Source organism: Anomalospiza imberbis, chromosome Z (assembly GCF_031753505.1).
Source record: "Anomalospiza imberbis isolate Cuckoo-Finch-1a 21T00152 chromosome Z, ASM3175350v1, whole genome shotgun sequence".
Lineage (NCBI taxonomy): Eukaryota > Metazoa > Chordata > Aves > Passeriformes > Viduidae > Anomalospiza > Anomalospiza imberbis.
In genome coordinates, this window is record NC_089721.1 from 62,041,847 (window position 1) to 62,060,657 (window position 18,811).

The 18,811-nt window shown below is 40.8% G+C and overlaps 1 long non-coding RNA gene across 1 annotated transcript; it reads right to left on the reverse strand.

Annotated features, from left to right (window-relative positions):
• Window positions 1-5,931: 5,931 nt before the first annotated feature.
• On the reverse strand, window positions 5,932-18,344 carry LOC137464516 (uncharacterized). Its single transcript, XR_010994264.1, has 3 exons — window positions 18,280-18,344; window positions 6,169-6,380; window positions 5,932-6,022 (listed from the first exon to the last, which is right to left on the reverse strand). It is a non-coding gene; the product is annotated as an uncharacterized lncRNA (long non-coding RNA).
• Between the last annotated feature and the right edge of the window lie 467 nt (window positions 18,345-18,811).

The following is an 18,811-nucleotide window of genomic DNA, read 5'->3' on the forward strand; positions in this document are numbered from 1 at the left end:
ATTATTTGGGGGAAGATTAACCAAAAATTATCTACTATTGATTGCTTTCTATTGCAGAGATATCTAGAAACAGAAGTCCTGTCAAAACACTATATAGCTGAATCACAAGAGACTTAACAGAAGAGTATTTAGTATTCTTCCAACTCACCTGTAGTAACTAGTCAGTAAGGGATACTGATGGTGTTTTCTAAACACGACCTTGGTTTCAAAAATCATTACCTTACCAGTTTCCCCAAAGAATCTGCTACCATTTTCCCTATGCAGGATCTGCTCTTCACAAGCCAAAACCAGTTAATAGGCTGTTCTTGTAAACAACACAAAGGTGAAAAATGCAGGCCATGTGACAAACTGCTTGCTTTCCCTCACTTTCCCAGGAAAAGGCCTTAGTCACTGACCAGAGTAGGAACACATCTGTGTTTGTGAAAGTTCTTTTTGAGCTCGACCAAACTTCCAGCATGGAATTCATGAACCACACTATTCGTGAATCTGGCATCGCTAATGTGGCCGGATTTCTGGTGTAACCCACGCAATCTCTGCACCTGGGATCTCACTGAACATGACCAGACTTACAGTGCCTAGTTGTTTACAATCAGAAATGAAGCCCCGATGCACCCAGCCCCTCTGATCTCCCTGGACTAGCTGGAATGCCAGAGTTTGTCTTCTGCCAAATTTCTATGTTCCTAATGCAACACTTGTCACGGGAGAGAAGACATGGCGGGGACAAGTAAGTGCCTCTCAAGGGACTGCCCCGTCTGTGTCCTGGGGAAGTGTGCCCAGCAGGGACTCAAGAGATACAAAATGGCTGCATCAATACCATTTCTGGGAGCCATGACACATGGTGGCAGCTGCACCAGGAGACCCTGTGGAAGCACATGGCCGCACTCTTTCCACAGGTGGGAAGGAGATATGGATCTTAAACTCCCCTGCCATGGTCAGGGGACATCTTCCACTACACCAGGTTACTCAAAGCCACATCCAGCCTGGCCTTGAATACTGCCAGGGATGGGGCATCCGCAGCTTCTCTGGCAATCTGTTCTGATGCCTCACCACTCTAGTAAAGAATTTCTCCTAATTTCTAATATAAATCCTTTCCTATTACTTCATGCTTTCGTAAAGCGTCGCTCTTCGTCTTTCTTGTAGGCTCCCTTCCGGTACTGGAAGGCTGCTACAACATCACTCCAAGGCCTTCTCCAGCAGAACAACCCTAGCTGTCTCAGCCTTTCCTCATAGGAAAGGTCCTCCATCCAGCTGATCATCTTTGTGGCCCACTCTGGATTTACTCTAAAATGTCTGCATCCTTTTTGTGCTGGGGCCCACAGAGCAGTTCATAGTACTCCAGGTGAAGTGTCAGAAGAGAGGAGTAGAGGGCAAGAATCACTTGCCTTGACCTGTCACAATTCTTCTACAATACTGAAGGGGGTTAGTGATGGTGATTCCTGCTTGCTTCTATGAGGATAGCCTTGACAGCGCTGTATTAGTTGCTAACATGCATTCAGTTCCTCTTCTGTTCATCACCTTTTTTCTTTAGGATGGGGATTAAATTTGGTTATCATTCATGGTACTTAAGTTCTGCAACATTTTTGCACATACCTTAAGTTCTGCAACATTTTTGCACATACCTCAGGGGCCTGGGTTCTCTTTGCTGTACCACACCTTCTCTGCTTGTGCAGCAGTGCACAGAGACCACATCACACCCCTCACCTAAACACAGCAATATGGCACTGCCCACATACACTTTTATTGCATCTCTGCAGTGCAGCCTTTCTGTTCTGGTATCCCAGGTACTGTGTGTAGAGGGCTGCTGCTTAGGCAGCATCGGAGAGGCTTGTCTGCCCATTCCCAGTTCAGCTTATTTGGATAAATTGGCTTGTTGGTGCAGATTCTGCCACAGTACAGACATGTTTGGGAAAGTTTGGCTCCATCCTGGATTTTGCTTATGAGTGCTTTAAGCATTTTCCCATCTACACCTCAGAAGTCTGTTTTTAAAAATACTAATTTGCAAGGTCAGACAATTTGTTTTGTCTCAGTGCACCTACAACAATAGGTACGGACGCAAGGAAGAGCCCAGGAGATGTGAGAACATGTAAATTCAGCTTCATTTTCCCATGCAGACATCAGTTGCTTCATTTTACATGGTGCTGTGCACACAAAACTTAACCAACATCTACTGCAGGACACAACAGCTAATGTACAATCACCCACACATGCGCACACCTGCACTCATGCTGATTACAAGCAGCAAGTTTATTACTTAGAGAAATATAGACCATGCTTAGTTTACTTCTGCAGATATAAGAACTTTAAAATACATTTGCATACCCCAGAAATTGTCAATTTAACATTCTTCAAATTTGGGGGGATAGAAACTGGAAGGATTATTTTTCATAGAGACAGCAGATTTCTGACAGTGGAACAGACCTTTCAAATCAAGAATTGAAGAGGACCACACTGTAGCTAAGGAACACCTGATTCATAAAAAGCCTTCCTTTTTGTATGTAGTTGGCTTTGTAAAAAGAGACACCCATGTGAGTCAACAGTTCACTAAAACTGAACTGTTCCTCCTGTTATAAACGCCAGTCACTTGGTTTTTAAAATTTTAAAAGTTTAATAATAATAAAATGGTTATAAAAATAGTAATACAATTAGAGTAATGAAAATTTAGAGTTAGGACAATTACAAGACAATAAGAAGCAAAGAATTACGGACGTCCGGATGCTCTTGGGCACTTAAGCCCAATAAGCATGCCTTGTGAACAAAGGAATAATCTTTAAAAGCAGTAGCCTGTTGCATATTCATACATCTCATACATGATGCATAAATTCCTTGCAAATTAAGAACTTTTCTGGTTTTTGTCAACTTCTTCCCCTTAATCCTGGTGGTTCCATAAAGACGGAGAGAAGGTGGAAGAATGTTTGTCTTTTCCGATAAGGAGGCAGTAATTCTTTATGGGCCCCCATCATTGTCATCTCTGTGTGAAGAGTTTCTTCATTATCTCATCTCTTGCTTGAGTTAGTAAAAAAAAAAACCCCACATACATACGTTCTATTTTAACTACAAAACTACATTTACCATACTATTAAAATGTTAATACAGCACTTCTAATCAATATAACATAATACATATAGTATTCAATTTAATATTTGCGAAAAGCCAATCATAAAATATGCATTTTTCACACTCCTCATGCTCAAAAATCCCTGAGTATACAATCTTTATTTTCCTTAAATTGCCAAAGAGCCACCACAGTTTTTCAGGAATCAAAAGTATGTAAATATAAGCCCTTTGGACAAAATATAACTGTTTAGCTAGCAAGTGTCCCCTGAAAGGACACAGTCAGAAAACAAAGAGGAAATCAAGTGGAAAGACATACTAGCTTGAATAAGAATAATGTTAAGATTGCTCTGGGCATTCACATCCCTGTGGCTATGTGCTGTGTAGCTATATATCACATCAGACACAGCTTCAGTAGCTACTGGGACAGGCTGTGTTCAGGCACTTTGAATATCACACAGAACACAATGCTCTCAAAGGCATTGGATACCTAGCAAGCTTGAGTTCAGACTGACTGCAGAATGCTACGATCCTTGCAACATCAAAAACAACTAGCAGAGTTTATATCTATTTTAAATAAGGCTATGGCATTCTCAGAATAACAGACACTTTAAAAAACTCAATATTCCACTGCCACTATTTCTCTAAACCAAATCAATGCCTGATGATGGCCGCATGTGCCTATTATATGTCTCACTATTTTGTTTTCACACACAATTCTCAAATCTCTCTCAAAAAAAAAAAAAAAAAAAAAAAAAAAAAAAAAAAAAAAAAAACAAAACCAAAAAAACTTCCTCTCTAAAATTTCCTGTCTGTATTAAAGTAATGCCCAGTTTTAACAAGAACAAGCATGTAGCATCTCTGAAGTCATGAACTAAGAGTGCATAGATTAAGATTTCTTGAATTCCTTATTATCTGTGTTTGGATGCAACTAACTGGCAGTGAAAGAGACATTGAGAATTTCCATGCAGTTTCGTGCCTAGATGTGTATCTACTGTGTACAAACACACATCTAGACAGACACCAGAAAATGGTGCCCTAGGTGTTCAGATTTTTTTCTATTACTTATATATATATATATATATATATATATGTATATATATATGTAGTCTGAAATTCCTTCCTGAAAACCAGCATATTGCAAAGTGGGCTTTCACAAAGTGATTATGATTTGCCTTTAGTCTGCTGAAAGTCTGAGGGAACAGGGCAGTCAAGAACAATCCTTGTAATCCAGAATTCTGAAAATAGTTTAAAAGGATCAAGCACATGGCATCTAGTTACTTTAATCACAGTGATATCCCAGCTCCTGGCCCTTTCAGACTCTGAATACCCTAACTTCATCTTTCACTCAGCAGAGCTGCAGAGCTAAAGCAACCATCACCTGCAGACCGCTCCGTTGGCTAGCTGTTGTCAGAGGCACCCTGGCATCACAACCAAGTGCCATGCAGTTGCACCTGGACAACTACCCTGCCAGTGTGACAAGCATGAAAGAGGGATTTCGCTCACCATTCTCCCTTGTGCTTTCCTCTGGCCCACTCCTTGGTTGTGACCTTGCACCAAGAGGATTTGAACTACTGGCCAGCCCTGGCTCACCCTGCAAAAGCAAATCAAACTGCCATTAGCAGTCTGAAGAGCCATCTTCCAGAAAGCTGTTTAGATTATAAAAATCAAACACAAACTAGAGCTTAAGAGAAGGGGGGTAAACTTGTTCAAGTTATCAATGACTATCAGCTAAAGAGGGGCCAGAAGGACAAATGCATCCAAAATCCTGCTGGGTCAGCACTACATTGTTTGAAACGGAACCAGTAAATTTTTCTGTTGCAGCTAGATGGATGGATTCACATCCATGCCCAATTCCAGCTGTACCACCACAGTGACTGCACTGAGTGAATGAAGCACACATAAAACCTGCCAATTCTGTATTTTTGGCTCCAGCTTTCTGACAGCATAATAAAAAAGTGATTAGTTGCATTTTCACTAGAAACAAATCTGAATGTCTCAAGAGAACATCTTCAGAGTCAGATAAGAAGGTTTAAGGTCAAATATGTACAAAAATCTTAAGGTATTGGGTGTTTTGGTTTCTGAAACCATTGTGCTATCATTTGTGTGCTTTCATCATCGGAAATCTTCAGAAGCCATCGGCATTAAGATGGCTGGATAATCAGTGTGAACTTTGTATGCTCTGACAATTGTATGCTTTGGCAGATTTGACATTACTCTGTAGCCAGTATCAGTGACATAGCTTAGGGATGTATACAACAATCAAGACTCCTTATCTTCTTCACTCACCAGTGCATCAGGGCAGCATGTACTCAACAAGATTGAGGCTTCATGCACACCTGTGGAATTTACAGTGAGCATTTATTGTAGCTGTAAGGAGGCCCAAAGCAGAGGCAGTAAAGAGCCTACAAGAGCCGAGGCAACCAACCTTATGCATTTGCAAACAAATAACCTAAATTCTGTGTCCCAGACAATTTTTCAGAACACTTAAAATCAAAGTCCAAAGCTTCTTAGGATGTGTTTGTGGGTGGGACAGTAACCTCAGTGCCATCGTGCGGTCACTGGATGTCAGAAAAAAGGGAAACTGAAGAAAGTCCATCCATTAGCTCCAATTTCCCGGCTTCCTAACGATACATAGGAAATGCAATCTGCCTGTGGCAGAGCTAAACAGAGCATCCAGTTCCTAATGTTAGCATATTTATAATTTTCACAGCAGTTATTAGGACTTGCTAATAGTGTTTGGGACCGACTTAACGGGTGAAATAAATTGTCAATTGTGGCTTCTCAGGGCTACAGAAGAGGCTGCCCAAACATGAATAATTTGCTTTAATCTAGATCATCAAGTAGGATTAAGATTTCTGGCCAGTCTTAGCCAAATCGTCACCTTGAGTGCTCAGGGCTCTTTCCATCTTGACTGAAATGTAGTCATCACAGAATTTTACCAGCTGTTATGGCTGTTTCCTGAATATAACTGAGCAAAAAGTAAGACAAATAGTTTACCCACTTGCAAATTAAGAGTTTTGTAAAATACAAATTTATCAAAGTAATCAGACCCCCCAAAAAAATTATTCAGGAATAGTGTTTGCCTTTCAACTGCAAAATGAAAGAAGTGGTCACCTAGAGAATGCTTGTTCTCAAGAGAATCACAGCATGGCAAGCCATTTCATCTGCTCCACAATGCAAGGGAGCAATGCAAGAAACTTCCCTCTCCCCTTATCTTAGGATGGGCTGCTCAGAGAGTTTACTCAAAACCATAATGTGACATGATCTCAACAGCAGATTTCATCCATCATTCCATACTAGGACATCCATCTCAGTACTGCAAGCAGCTATGACAGAAACAGGAGAGAGATGATAAACTCTTGCATCATGCATTTTTGAAAAGACTGTATTAAAGCTGCAGGTGCAGTATGTTATAGCATATTTGGATATTACATACCTATATATGGCTTATTGACCTTATTGAATCTAGTGATCTAGAAAACTGCATTAATAATGCATATTTTTAAAAAATATGCTTTAGTTGGACTTGAAGTTATGGCATTTCAAGTTATATGCACATATATAGTAGCTCTTCTGGTTGCAAACCCACCATCTCAGGATCTTAGGAAATGCAAAAATTTGACAATACTTGCTAAAGAAACAATAGCAAAGCAAGATTAAATATAATTCTAGCCACAGCTCTCTCTAATTTGGCCCAACAGTTTATGTTAATAATTAGGCAACAATCAAAGGGAATAGACAAAATATTTGCCACCACTGTCCTGCCACACCACTTGCTTAACCAAATGAGTAAATGAGGCAATGCTGACTGGGTAACAAACTTCCAACCTCAGTAATCCTATAACTGATATTCAAATGAGCTGATCAAACAGCTCTGTTTATCTGCAGACTGGTTTGGATTTCATTGTGTCCAACTACTGAGGAAAATAATTTTGTTGTTTAGTTTCAGATAATTCTGCAACCCAAGCTGATAACTTCTCCCAGTAACACCACTTGACATCAGACTTAATGAAAAGCAAAAAATAAGTTTCCTGGAGGTGAATAGATTTGAAAATTCTTACAGAATTAAAAATACACAGTACTAGCCAAGAAGGAGGCACAAAGGATCTTTTGTTATTATTATTATTAACATCAACATCACGTTTGGTTTTTAGCTTCAAAGACACGGAAACAGATAAAGTGTGATAATATTGCACTGTGAAGACTGAAGAACTAGACAGCAGGAATTTCTCCCTGCATATGTGGTATAAAAGGCATCTCCAAAAAGGATGAAATGCATGCTGCTATTAACATTGCTAATGAAAAGCAACAAGCTTTCCCCCCTCATTTGTTGCTTAATGACTCTATTCCCAAGACACTCTTTACCCATCCTTCTCCAGTAGTAAAATAATTCAAAAGCCCCATTTTCTGTAATCTCTCAAGATCATCCAAATAGCAGTTGGTATGCAAAATGTAGACATTTCTCTGAGGCATTCTCCTTCCAGGATAAAGACTGCTGCACACTTCCCTCATGTTCCTGCTTTATCTTTGGTGAGATAAACACTAATGCTCAGAAGTTACTCCAAACCTGTGGAGGTAAAGTTAACTGAGTTTTAGGCTGAGACGTGGGAATTCTTGCAGATTCCTTCCTGCCTGCCAGTACTTCAGTATTTCAGTGACTCAAGTCTTCATGTTGCTCTGCCAGGCAGTGCTAAGACAAGGTTACTTTGCACTCTGCTGACTTATTTTTTCTGCCTACATCTTTGTGGCCTCTTGAAGCCCTTGTGTGCAAACCTTACTTGGCCTGTATCTAATGTTTATGTGTCAGGTGCCTTTTTTTTAAAAGCAAGTATTTCTACCTCTGTTCAGTCCTAAAAGATCAAATTCTGGAATATTTGTTAGGGGATTGTTCCAAATTCTTCATGCCTTTGGGCATTGGTTTTCCCCATGAAGTCATGCAAGAGGTGCAGTGTATTTGTTACGCTTATGAAAAACCACCGCAATTCAATGAGCAATTTTTCTCTCTGTTTTCATAGAGAGTTTGTGAGTTTAGGGAATGCTTAAGGAAGAATGCCGAAGGGCTTTCTCACAGGCCGCAGAGATGTCAGCAAAGGAAAGAAACTGGAAGAACCAGGTAAAAGCAAGGAGTGATTTTAGATTGCTTTGCTACCAGCTTTTTCTGGTTGTGTTCAGGCAGCTTATTTTCTCACGTGCCCTTGACATGCTCACTATGAGGATGAACATATCCTAGACAAGGATTCTGCTGCCGATATTCTTCAGTATTGCTCTAAACAGAGACCCTTTCCCCTTGCCAAGCCCTTTCCTATCATATTTTGTGGGAGACTATACTCTGCATCAAGCAATGCTGAGACTTCATTCTCCTTGCCACTCCTTCCACCAGAAAACTACCACATAAAGAAATAAGTCTTAAAACAATGTAATCCTGCTAGAACATTGTGCTAGACCCTCAAAAGGTTTATTTTATTTTAATTTGGATTGATGTGAGTTTAACACATTAAAAAATTGGAGGGAACTTGGGAGATGGAAGTTAGCAGACATCCATAATGTAGATGTCTGGTGTTTTTTGATATGGTGGTGGATGGTGTTCTCCATCAAACATCAAGCATCTAGATTTAACCTGTCATGTCAGCTGCTAAATGGTTAAAGACCTAGTTGACACCTCTAAAAATGTAAGTGTAAGGAGGAACTCAGCTTCTGCTGGGACAAGGACAATTCCCAGTGCTTTTAGGTATGTTCCAAAAGACCTGAAAGAACAAAACTTCCACTAGAAAGAAATCAAACAGGACATGGCTTTTGCATCTAGTAGACAGAGGTACAAGGAGGTCCCATAATTGAAAGTGAAACAGAGGAAAATAAATATTAAATTTTGCACATTTTCATCCATAATGGAAATTAATCATTGGCGTGTTCAACTAAACTTTATAACAAATCTTAACCACTGCCATTCAGGCAGACTGAAATGCACCAGCTCAGGAAGAAAGAATGGGGAATACATATAGCCTACCTTCCTGGGAAGGCAGATTGGTTGATCACAAAGACCTATCTTAACCCTCAAAGAACAGATGGGATAAGATGGAAAACTAAAGGAAAATCGTTCTTCTCTCACTAGGACACATATTGTACTGAACCATGCTGCAAGAAATACTGTGGCCTCTGCCATGCACATTACAGTAAGTCCTGCTTTGAATCTGCATTTGTCAAAAAAGAATATCCCATGTGTTCTGAGGAAGTCATAAAAAGCATGTGGGAAATGACTGGGATGTGATAGCAAGGCTGCCCCGTGTCTCTGGAAGAAGATGTCACTACAAGACTTTCATTCACCTCTTCATAAACATCATGATCATGCCACACATTTGTAACAATGTTGGGAATCATTCCTTCCTCTTTTGATAAACAGATACTTACAACAAAGTAAATAACATTAATTCTTAATTTCTAAGATCCAGACATCCTATCATAAAGCTCATCTTGCTTCTTCTTGGTCTTTGGAAAGACAAAAATGACAAAAAATTGCAAAAAAATATGTGTTTGTATTGTGGGCACGAGGGGATTTGACTGTGACTTTCAAAACTTCAGATACATTTTAAGTGTCCATTTGACACATATATCATTGAATTATATTCTCACTACAAGGCAATTTATAAAACAGTGCATTTTTTGAATACATTCTTTGAATGCCAGTGCAACTACTGTCATTCTTTGGAATAGGTGTGAGCTTCTTTTAATAGGAATTACCTCCACAAAGTAAAAGAGACACAGATTTCCGAACCCTGCCCACTGCAATGTCTGTTTCTTTTGATTTTGGAGAGAGGGATAGGATAAGTGTCTGACCAGCTTCTTTGTAGTTCGGAGACCAGAAATAGTTGATATAAAACAGATCACCCTTTTTTTTTTTGGCTATATTTATGTTCTCTAGCTTCTCTCAAAAGATTTTAATTTCAAAGTGCATGAATAGCTTTCCCTGCTGTACTCTTAAACACGAGGACTTCCAGAACTGGAAAGACAGTCAGTACTTCCCTCACAACAGATGAGCATTTCAGATCTCCCAGTGTGGCTTCCCTATCTGATTCTGTGTCAAAGGACTGGGGAGAGCTGGGAAACTAAAAGAGGGCAAAGTAAAAGATGTGTCTGGTTTCCCAAGTGGCTAAATTCTCTTCTTGCTCTGTTCCAGCTCAAGGTTCTTATCCCTCTGGCAATGAAGCCATACAGTGCACCAACTGATAACTAATCCAGATCAGGTCTGTAGTGCTTTCAGAGGACTGGCAGTATCTGTACTTCTCCTTTCCTTATAAGCCAGTTTCCTTAGAGTTCCCATGCTACTGCCATTTTTACCAAAAAAAAAAAAAAAAAAAAAAAAAAAAAAAAAAATTCAGGGGGAAACAGGTCTTAAAACTACCAGGTGGTTATTCCTAATTCTTGTTTTCTTATGGATTCTGGCAAGTCTCTGCATCTTATAGACTTCTCAGGTTAGAGTTCTCTGTTTCATCCACTTCCAAGCACATTTGGTAAATGGCCTTTGAATCCACCTCAGGCTTCTGATTTGCCCTTCTGTAAGATAAGTTACTTTGCAGCTGCTGGCACTAATTTGATCAGTTAACTCATAGTGTCAAAAAAATTACATGTCAAATCTGTGAGTAAAGGAATGGGCATGAAAACTTCAGTTTTGTCTAGTCCATGATGAAAATCTTCCAAGCATTAATGCTTCTTGATGTAAAACAATCTGGTGTGGTATTCATCAGGACAGTTACAGTGTCCAGTAAAAAAATTGTTGGAATCTCTCTTCTGCATATTCAATCTTTTTTTCCAGCTCACCAAATTACATGACTGGGGGAAAAGGAGCCATAACAGCAGGCAATCATCAACAGTGGTGTAAGAAAGGAGTTTGGGTTTGTTTCCTTTCCTACACTTTGGAATACAAGTGTCATTTAGTCCCTAAACAGAAACCAAGTGGTGTTTATCTGCTGTATTATTTGATTGTGCTACCTGGCTTTCAGGGAAGGGGGTGAACAGCAGAAGAGAAATGAAGCCCTTTCTATATCATATACCTTCAGTAATGTCATAACTCCTGTGTGGAAGACCTGTTGCTCTGAGTTAAAAAAGGATCATGCTACTTTCAGAGTGACTCATGGTCCAATCTGTTCCTTTCTGCAGAGAAACAGCTTACAGAGCTCTGGCTCATCACAGTATAAAGCACTGGATCCTCCTACTGATATAGAGTATGCTTAATTTTAAGACTCTTCCTTCTTTCTATGCAATTATCCAGTCAGTGTCTCTCTTCCCATCTCTTCGCTTGGGCTCTGGAGGTCACCGAGCCCTTCACCTTCAACCGAAAAAACAAGCAGGGTCCAAAGGGGACATAAATATGAAAAGCTTCCAGTGGGGCTTGCGAGGCAAAACAGTTTGGATGTCCATCTCTGGAGCAAACTGCTGATCAAATTCCTAAAGCCTCCAATGTGGTGTTGTGTTGCATGTGACATATGGGGGTGTACTTTCAATGCTGACAGCTCTGCTTATCAGTTCTTACCGACTTGGAGCATGCTCCTCATGCTGCGTTTACACTGAAACTTATGTTCATGCAACGTGATACAGAAAATTAGAAATCAAGCACCTGCTGACCTACATGTCACTGGTTGTTTGTGTGGGGTGTCCTCTCCATCCTGCATCCTGCCACCTTCTCCTGCCAAATCCACAGGGACATGTAGCAAGATATGACGCTTTTGGTTGTAATGAGAAAAATCCCTCAAATACAGGATTGGATCCATCAGCCTCTGTTTGCCTGCCCTTCAGTGGGACCACCTAATGTGGCTCTGACCCTCCTGTCAAGGAGAAGAAACTGAAGCACTGCATCACTTAACAAAAGCAAAGATATACACTAGTATATCTAGTAAAAAGAGATACCAGTGCTTTGCAGAAATCCTTCTGACTGCAACCCTGATATAAGAAACTCACCCAAATAAAGAGGTTTTTCATTAAGAAATATTAACAGAGTTGTCAGTAGGGAGAAGCATCAGAGAAATATAAGCTGCCTGTGTTTTGGATTTTGCATGTGTGTAGTTATGATACAAGACAGCCAGAACACTAGTATATCCACACATGCAGAACAGCCTTGTTTGCCACTAGTCAGAGTACAGTTTTGCTCTGTCGCCCAAGAAACCTAAACTGGGATCAAGAATTAGGTAAGAACTGCTCTGCAATGCAACAGAGTCAACTTGAGACTGGAAAAAAGTCTCTCTAAAGAACACACAGCTGCTTTTCTCCAACACTGCATGCCATTAGGTGGCTATGTGTTGGGAGATATGGGTTCCTGTACGTGTTCTGCTCTCTAAGTAGCTACTTTTTCACCCCAACAGATCATTCAGACAGCCATCTTCCCAGCCATGGATGGATGGAGCTTGGGCACAGACACAAGCCAGTAGCTCTTACATGTACTTTCTTTGCAGGGATAGCTTTTTTCCCTGGTAGCAGGGGATCAAGGAGTTGTGCCTTCAAACATTTAGCTGCTGACAGTGGCGACATGGTTTCAGATAGAAATCTGAAACAGAAGGGATTGGTGATCAATGGGGAATTTTCTCTGTGAGAGAGCAGGGCCAGTGGGACAGCTTTGGGCAAAGGTGAGTTGTACCTCACTGTGGCCACAGCTGGGACACATGGCCTGGACCTTAGTCAAGGGAAGAGAGGTAATTTTTAGACCGTGACTGTTGCAAACCACGTCCAATCAGGCAGATACTGACCTGCCAGGGAGTTTTGTCTGACTAGCACATGCATCCGGAAATTCTATGTTCAAAAGGCCTCTTCTGGGAAGTGACATTCGCAAGCTAGAAGGAAGGCAAAAAAATGAACAGAAGCCTTTTGAACAGCTTAATGAATACATCTGCCATCCACATGAAAGATATTCTTCCCTTTTGAGTTTTTTTTTTTCTTTTGCTGATACTGGAAAAACAAAGGCTTGAGTGCATCCTAGAAGGAAAGACCAGGTCAGAGCTGTGCTCCATACCCTATGATTCCAGGTAAGTGTGTCCCTTAAAGAAAGGTCTTATTAGTGTTTTACAAGCCTAGCAATGCCAATGCGATCAGAAGTGTAAGGAAATGTTACACAAAGGGGAACTAATTCATGTCAAAACCTACCAAAATAGTATGTGTCATGGGACCTACATGCCATTTGGGCAGATTCTCTTTCTTGTGCACACTCCTTTTCCTTGGCCAATACCAATGATGTGTAGAATGGCAGAATAATTTACATATATGTTAATTTACCTCTTTTGGCTATTTTTTCTTCAACTGCTATTTAAAAATATGTATTAGTTTTGCCCACAGTCTGGGATACTTTCCTCTGTGATTTTTTGTCACATCTGCTAGACAGCCAGAGGAGCATGGGTTTCTGTGTTATAAAGGTCAGTGTTTAGAGACCTGAGGAGCATCTGGGTCACGGAGACAATGTATTTTTGTAGCAGACAGTCTGGGATCTGCAGAAAACTTTTCTGGTATTTCATCACCAGGTGGTGCTCCAGCACTGGGCTAGTGCTACCTTGGCCACTTGCTGAAGGACCAGGTTCTCCTGAAGCTTTGGGCTGCCTGCTCTCCTGCAAGATCAATTTCATTATTCTGGTTTGCAATTCTGATTTCCTCTGTTTTGGGCCTTTCTTCAGCAAGGGTGAGTGAGCCCTCCACTGGCTTCTCAGTAGCAGATTTTTCACTGATTTTGTTACCTCATAGGATTTGTCCAAAACTGTTGGTGCATGGCTGTAACCTCTTGTATTGTTCCCACAACAGGCATTGTAGTTGGATCTGGCCATACCTCAAGCCTCTTCTGTTCATCAGATCTTTTTTGAGAGCATGGCGCACTCCTATAATGATTAGTTCCTTCTTCATTAAAGATACTAAAGCCTTTTCCTGGCCTGGAGTTTTGTTTTAGCACCAGCTAGACTGAAGACCAATCAGGTAGACAGCATGTGTGACATGCGTGGAGTGACTTCCCTCAGGGTGCTTTTGTTCCCACGTGAAGAGATTGAACTTGGAAGGGAATCAGGTATTCCCCACACAGCACACAACCTGCTGTGATCTCACTGAGGTAGGGAAAGGGCTTCAGGGAAGTGCAAGAATGCTGGGGCCAGGAAGCCCCCCCCCAGTGCTGGGGAGCAAAATGTCAGGTCGCATATCTACAGAACGGTATGTGCCAAATAAATCAGCTCCTGAGAAAAAAGAGATGTCAAAGTTACAGCCTGTGAAGCCAGAACCTCTAGGGATGCCACCAAGCTGCTTCTGAGGCCCCAGAAGAAATCTTGGTAGGCTACCAGGCAGTGGTATTTGTCAGGTATTTGTCTCTGGTTTTGTTTTTCAGCAAGTCTATTAATTACTCCAAGCTGGTAACCTTAGGTAAAGCATAAAGTGTCTCTAGAACCTAAGACAGATTACATGAGAGCAGTTTCTTCTCATGCTAAGGAAGAATACCCCACTGAGGCCTTCTCTTTTATGACATGATTAAACATAATTATATGAATGTAATTTCTTGCTCTGACTCATGTGCATGTATGACACCGGTAGTCTGAAAAGTAGCCTGAAAGCATAGCTGATTTCTCTGAGAACTACTCTGTTCCTCTTAGAGGTATGTTAATTCTTATGTCCATTATTATGACTGCTTATCAGCCCAAGTAAATGAAGGGAGAGGGAATGAAATATAATCCTATTTGACCATGGAAAATCCAATTAAATCTAAGAAAGTTATGCAAAATTTGGAAAGTACTTTCCTTATTTCACTTTGCTTTCTAATTTGATGTGTGAAACGTAAAATATCCCTTGGCAGTGGTTATTGTCCACTATATCACACTAGACCAGCAGTTGTATCAAAAGATATGACAATATGCATGCAGCATTTTTACATCTGTGCATCTGATTCAAAGCCTGTCTGTGGAAAGAGTGTCAAAAATACAGCCTAAAAACTGACTTAATGTTATGAAACAAGTAAAGAAGAACATTTCTTTATCTCATCATTTTTTCTTACAAATACAGATTTTGGGGGGAAAAAATTATAATAAAAGAGAAACTCATATTTGAAAAAGTAATAAGTGCACCTGCTGTATCATCAGAAAACCACAGAATCATAGAATGGTTTGGTTTGGGTTGGAAGGAACCATCTAGTTCCAACTTCCCTGCTATGAGCAGGGACACCTCCTACTAGATCAAGTTGTCCAGAGCTCCATTCAGCCTGGCCTTGAACACAGCTTCTCTGCCTCATCACCCTTAAAGAATTTCTACCTAATCTGTAATCTAAACCAGATCTCATTGAATGGCTGGCACCCTGTCCTTCAGGTGTGCCATGAAATACAGGTTTTGTGATACCTTCTTGTCAGAACAAAAGGTTCTTCTTATTTTACTTCCCTGGAATAGAAATCACATCCATCATCTTTCAGCTTTTCTGAATTAAGGAAAACCCAAGGAAGATGGAAACTAAACATAATGAGATGAAACAAGGTCCAGCATTTAGTTTTCACCATGAACTCTCTGGGATGAAAGTCTTGCTAGAAAAGCAAAATGCTTTTGGAAATAGAACTATGTGGTGTCAGAATCCAGAATGTCCGTTGGACACTCTTGGGTGTTCCGGGCCCAGGTCAGAAGAATTTGAGACCCTGGAATGCAGCCACAGACACCTGTGGCTTTGAACCTGACCTATGGAACAATTTACCCACCTTGCAGGAAGAACAAGAAATCACAAAAGTTTAGATATTATAGTAGAAGTAGTCACAAAGTGAAAGGAAGAAATTTTGAGTGCTGTACAGGGGGGTTTTAGGCCTTGTACAGAGGGGTCTGAGTTTTGTACATGGGGGTCAGAAGTTCTAAGATGGAGGGACTTGGGCGTGCCCTGTCCTCTTTCCTTCTTCTTCCTAACCTCCATGTTCATGGTGATGTTGGCACTCACAGATTGGTTTAGAGTAGAAAGTCACTGTTCAATATAGGTGATGGGCATTGGGGAAAAACTGTAAACATCTAATACGTAATGTACGATATAAAAGAGGGCACCAGCCCCCTGGGTGTCAGAGTGTGCCTTTGCCTGACTGCTGAACGGACCACAGCAGCTCAGGGAGAAATCTTTTAGATAACATAACAATAAACTACCTTGAGACTGGACAACTGAAGACAACTGTGTCTTTCTTTGGAGACATGGGTTGGAAGAGAGATTTTCCACCTTTCCGGCTCACCCCAACCAGGGGTGAGTTCCTACAATATGGGACAACCACTGTAAAATCACTTAAGAGATTTAAATTTTTTAATAGATCTGGGATGTTTTTAACTTTGTTTTATTATTGGTGAGACAATAAAAAACAGCAAGCAAATGGTAAATAGTAGGTAGCAAAACTTTCCAGTGGTATCCGTGTTTCAGAAAGATATGAGCAGGTTAAGTAGAGATGCTGACGCTCATTAGCATTGCCAAAGACATCCAACAGAGATGGCCAGAGACTCCTCCTAAAAAGCTCCTGATCAAACTTTTAGCCCATTCAGCTGCATTCTAGAATGGAGGAGACATACTCAGGCTTAAAACTACATGGGGAGGAGCAGTGGAGGTTTTCCAGTTCATATGCCTGTAACTTCATAAAAAGTTTATTCTCTAACAGCTGCTGAATTATTTTATTTCTGAACTCCCAAATTAACATTGCTACATCTATACACATATCCACAGCTGCCTGTCTTGCCAGAGATTAATACCTCAGCCTGCCTGCCTGGAATGCAAGAAGAAGAAGGGGAGTTTCCTTCACCTAAGGCACTCAGAAATACAGACCTCCTTTAAAATATGCCAGACACCAGACACCTGGGGACAGACAAAGCCCTGCTGTGAATGTCACAGAAGTGCAGTTGCACGGCTTCCTTATACATTGTACATAATAGACCCTACATGTACCCCACACTCACATGTAGGGTGTGTGTGACAGCCCCAAAACCTGGTATAGCAATGTGCTAGGCCAAGAGTAATTTCCTCAGCATTTCTGCTCCCAGCATAGAAGGTAAGAATACAGATGCTGTAGAGAGAGGAGAGTCCTTCTGCAACTTTTCCAATGGTAAACCAGTATCTATATTGCACACATAGCAGAAAAGCTAGCATTTTAGATGACACTTCTGCCTTGTATGCAATAGCCTACTGTTTAAATATACAGCATCCTGGAACAGCTTACCTCCTTGTTCTTTCAAAGCAACCTAAGATGGAACACGCTGTTATACAGCTAAAAGAGCAACCAGGAGCATACCAGAGAGACTAAGGCAGACTGCTGTTTTCATGACAACACATTATTACAGAACACTAAAACTCATGCTTGAAAGTAAGCATGAAAAAAAAGCACAGAAGCAGAACTACTTTCCTTGGTATGCTTCTTCCATCATATTTCTAAGCTGGAAGCTAAATGCCTAAGAGAACTTAGGTCAGGATGCTCCTGAAGGCTAGTGGAAGATGAAAGGCTGTATGTGGAGAGGTCAGCAGACTGTGTTAAAACCATCATGTTTTGTCACCACTCATCTTTTTCAATGGTGAGGTTTTGTTTCAAGTGTTCTAAATCTCGCCTTGGCTTTTCTTGTCTTTTTTAAAATTTCTTTCCCTGCTTCCCCACTCTTTGTTTACAGGCAAGGAAATGTAAGGCCTACTCTCCTCCTTTGTCTCTCTTCCTTCTTAATTTTTTGATTTGGTGACTCAGGGCAATTTGCTCACATGGATCTGCAAACCTCTTTGCTCAAAGCACAAGAATCATATGTTGTCTAAGGAGACAAAGCTCTACAAGTTCAAAAATATCTAACAGACCACCTTACACAAGTTTTGTGGTCTGTGTTAACACCTGTGCACTTATAATTTACAAATGGCTTTGTGATGGAGTAAATAGTAGAATTTCTGCTCCTACAGTCAAAGTACTAAGTGTGCATGGTTTGGATCATAGTTCCCATGAAGTTAACTTCAAGCGATAATGAACTGCGTCTCAGAGTTACACAGGATGTGCCAAGGACTCAACCTGTAATGCTGAATATCTCCCAACTGCATTCACTTGCAGCACAAACTTGTTGCATCTTTCAACACCAGCAGTGGGGGTATTGACCCTCTTTAATTTCCTGGCCTGTCATAGACTTCTGTGTGAAAAACCATAAGTTAGATCATTTAGGCTATAGGACTTCTAAAAGCACATACCAGTGGATGAACACTTGTTTATTTCATCAGTATAAAGCCAACTGCACTGGCTTCTTGTAGATACTTACACTAAAGCAGACAATCTGTGAAACAGCCCCAGTTATGTTTCTGCTAGCACAGCTCTTTCAGTCCATGCCCATCCCCTACAGAGTCTACAGGGCCCCACTGATGCCGGATACATGACAGAGCTCAGAACAGTTGCCTGTGCCATCCGTACTGCTTAGATTCTAACAAACACAGAATGACCCAGCCCTTGTGCTCTTGACAGCTGCCAAATCCCAGCTTTCTCATAGGAAAAAAGTAAATGTGATATATAAATGAGACATTGGTTGTGGGTGTTTCAAATATGGCCCAATTTTTCTCCAATGACTGCTTCAAGCATCATTAAATCTCTGGGAATCCTCTGCAACATAGATACAAGAGGATGCATTCAAACTTTTAATTAAGAGCAGCCTCCAGACACTCATCCATGCCCTTCCTTATCCCTTGGTAATACTGTAGGGCGATCAGAGTTGTTAGCTGTTCAGGTGCCATGAAAGTCAATAGAGTGCCACAAACAGGAAGTCTCACTGAAAGAAGGGGATCAATAATTAAAGAAAA